Source organism: Microtus ochrogaster, chromosome 6 (genome assembly GCF_000317375.1).
Source record: "Microtus ochrogaster isolate Prairie Vole_2 chromosome 6, MicOch1.0, whole genome shotgun sequence".
NCBI classification, from domain to species: Eukaryota; Metazoa; Chordata; class Mammalia; order Rodentia; family Cricetidae; genus Microtus; species Microtus ochrogaster.
The window spans coordinates 78,079,757-78,083,378 of record NC_022013.1 but is presented as its reverse complement, the minus strand read 5'-3'; the positions used below and the strand labels follow the sequence as shown (position 1 = coordinate 78,083,378).

The 3,622-nt window shown below is 54.0% G+C and overlaps 1 protein-coding gene across 2 annotated transcripts in view; it reads right to left on the bottom strand.

Moving 5' to 3' along the window:
* The window catches only part of Rd3 (retinal degeneration 3, GUCY2D regulator), a 9,367-nt gene extending 6,407 nt beyond the window's left edge, over window positions 1-2,960 (bottom strand). For both annotated transcript variants that reach the window (XM_013346947.2, XM_026779854.1), the window contains exon 1: window positions 2,709-2,960. The gene's annotated coding sequence lies outside the window, so the exon portion shown is untranslated. The remainder of the gene's footprint in view (window positions 1-2,708) is intronic.
* Between the last annotated feature and the right edge of the window lie 662 nt (window positions 2,961-3,622).

The window sequence follows — 3,622 nt, the reverse complement described above, 5'->3', positions numbered from 1 at the left end:
TACCCGACACATCTGTGTCCAAGCTGAGGCTGAGGAGAGAGTGCCAGCCATACCTGGCACTAGACTAGAAGCATCTAGTCTATGTTCAGACCACCGGAGTCTCAGTTTTCCGGTCTGTAAGAGGGGCAATGAGGGTGCCTGTTTCAGGTTCCTGTAAAATTAGCTAAGCCTGACAAGAGCTTTCACAACACAAGGCTGGTCCACCTGTGCCTGTCACTGGCCCTCAGTGCTGGGACTCTTCCCTGGGGTCCTAGGAGAATCAAGTTAGGAACTTAGGAACACTTTGTTTCCACCTTTAATTTAAAATGTAGCATGTCTGGGATAGAGAGGGAGCTATGCAGTCCAGAGCACTTGCTGCTCTTGCAGAGGGCCAGCACTACATACATGGTGGTTCACAATTCTTGGGTATCTGATTCCCACTTCTGGATTTCCACAGACACCAGTTACACATGTAGAGCATACACACACATACACACACACCTGCAGGTAAAATACACATACACATAAAATAAATAAATCTAAATTACTTTAATATAGCATCTCCCCCAGGTAGGAATGACCACCACATAGCCCAGGAGTACCCTGACACCTGAGACTTTACCTCCAGCCAAGATCAAAAATATAGTCCCGACTCTTCAACGTTGTTATTTGTGAATATTGTGTGCTCACTGCTACTCTGAAACGCGGTGTTTATTAGGTATGTCACTAGATTTTATAATCCGACCTATCTAGAAAAGCACAGATATCACTATGTTATAAGTTGTTCTTATGCGTATTTCCATGGCTGCATTTCTATAGAGCTGGTTTATCTAACCCAGCTTGGGTGATGTTTCAATAAGAAACACTTCAGAAATGTTTTCTCAGTGACCCCCAGAAGTCTGCAGAACAGAAGGGAAAGCCTACCCTGCCCTCCAACCCCACGACTTAGTGCGAGTTTCACCCCAACCTGGATCCTGGCATTCCCTGGCCCTGAGTTGAGCCGCCATCTTCCGAGAGAAGCTGGTTGTGGGCACCTGGGGCTGGTCCACACAAAAGCCCTCATTCCCACCACTGCCCCTAGGTGTCACTCTCCCCTCCCCTCCTGCCCCTCCCCTTCATCACACTGCCTCCTCTGCTCCTACCTGAGCCTCTCCTCCACCCATTTCTGGACTCCCTGAGGACAGTGGCTTTCCATCTTAGAAATGTTCCACGCCTGCTCTGAATCCCAAGGGAAGAGGAGTCTGGTCCTAGACAATAGAGAGGACCACTATGCTCGCCGGTGCCACACACTGAAGGGGATGCTCTCCTTCATCCAAGAACCCTGATTTATTAGTCCAGAGGGAGCCACACCCAGGCCAGCAGCTGCTGCTCTGCCCCTGTAGGGCTGGGCTCCCACAGCTCGGCTGAGTATCTGCAGGCTAGAGAGGGCTGCGTTCCTGGTGACCCTAGGGTCTAAGGGCACCTGACCCAGGCTGTCCTAGAGCATAGGTTACCTCTTAGAGCAGCAGTATCAGCCAAGGCCAGACCCTGGGTTCTGGCAGAGGCCCAGAGAGCAGTGCTTTCTCTCACTAATTCTCTCCCGGGCTCTGTTTGTCAGAGGCCCAGGGTCAACTTTACTGGCTGCCAAGTTAGCCTTGATTCTTTCCGGCATTAGAAAAATTTACCTATAGTTCACTGAGCCAGGTGTGAACGGGCCTGGCCTATGAGAATTCTGCCTCACTGATCAACTCTCAAACCCTTCTCTGAGAGTCAACTTTCTCCTGTGGCCGGCCCTCACTGCTCCCCACAGAGATGGCATGGATCTCAGTGGCCACGGGACCCATCACTCCAGCCTCTGTAATGAAGGACGGGTACCTGCACAGGCAGCTGGGTGTGGGGATGGGCAGGGGAAAGACTGAGTGAGTGGATGGATGGGTCAGTGGGTGGGTGGATGGGCAGGGGAAAGACTGAGTGAGTGGGTGCATGGGTCAGTGGGTGGGTGGATGGGTAGGTGAGAGGGCAGGTGAATGGGTGGTTCCGTTGTACGTGTGGATAGATGGGGCCGTAGGTGGGTGAATGGCAGACTGGTCAATGGATGGAGTCTCAGTCAGTTTTCTTAACACTGAGGCAGAGGTGCAAGTACTCAGGTCTGACTATGGTGGACAGTCTCCAAGAAACTCTCCCTCCATCCCAATGTCACAACCCCCTGGATCCTCCCCACCTCCATCCAGGTTCTCTCGCTGGTGCCTTACTGGGACATAGGCTGCCCCACTGTGGAGGGGACCACACATTCCGTGGTGCCTGCTGTATGCCTAGATTTGGCTCTGCCCTTCAGAGGTGCTGAACTTACATTTCCCAGATGGATGATACCCTCTGATTTGAGATTTGCTTTCTCCCCTTGCCTGTGTCCTCTGTGCAGCACAAGAGGGAACACCAAGGCTGGTTTCTCTCCGAGGCTCACTCTGCCCAGAGTAGACAACAGCCGTGGCCCCCCACAAGTTTATGAAGAAAGAACCAGGCTAGGCAACCCACGGCCCCATCTTTGACCGGTGAGGACTGAGGGAGCCTTCCACCACCACCTGGGTCCCAGATCCAGCCTACTGTTTAGTTCCCAGATGGCCAGGGAGTCTCCCCTCCAAGTTCATAACCAAGTGTGGCTGACTCCTAAAGATGCAGCTGCTCTCTTGGAGGGCAGGAAGCTGCCACTTCTAGGGAGACCCCCCCTCCCCCATACACATACACACTCTTACCTGAGATCCACCTCCTTCTGAGGCAATGTAGGGGTCCTGCTTTCTGCTTCCCAGTCTAGGAGGAGAGAGCCTTGATCTTTTCTACGGGAAGCAGAAAGTTGAGCATTTGCAGATGGGCAGAGGGAGAACGGTGGGCACCATCCTCACACTGCCCCCCCAACTCTTTCTCTGCTGGCTGCCTCCTGGACTTTCTGCTTCTCCTGTCGGGGACGTTTTGCCAGAGGCACCAACTGGAGGAGGGCCCCAGCTGGGCTGGTGTTTGTGGAGTGTGTGTCTGTCCCTAGAGCTGAGCCACTACTCCCTACAGAACCTGGAGGCAGGCCAGCTGCGGTTGCCATGGAGACCCACCTAAGCCTCTTGGCCAGCAGCAGTATTAGCTGATGAGGGAGGGTGACCTGACTCAGATGGCAAGAAGATTGGGCTGGGAGAGAGAGCTCTGTTCCCAGGAGACATCTGAACCCCTTCCTTTCCCAGCACCACCCGTGAGATGCCACTGACCTCACCAGACTCCTGGCGCATCTTCTCACGGCAGATGTTCCCAGATGCCTGGTGGATGGCTCCTGAACCAGATGCACTCTTTCCTCCGGGAGGACTTTTTCCTGGGCGTCGGGGCCCACGGCGACTTTGCCGTTTCCACTCTCTTACCTGCCGCCCTCTCTGTCTTTCCTTCCCTCAGAGCAAGCCCAGGCACAGAGGGCAAAGGGAGGTCCAGGAAGAAGAGAGGAAGTGGATCCCGAGGAGTCTGGGTTATATCAGGGGCTGGCACGGGCTCCCTGCTGAGCCCTTCACCCCACTCAGCATGAGGCCCCTGTCTTTCTGCTCTGTGGACACGGTGCCACGTGTAAGCTACTCTGGCTCTAGGCCACGAGTACTGTGTGTCTTGCAGCTGTGAAGAGGCCCTGAGGAAGGAATGG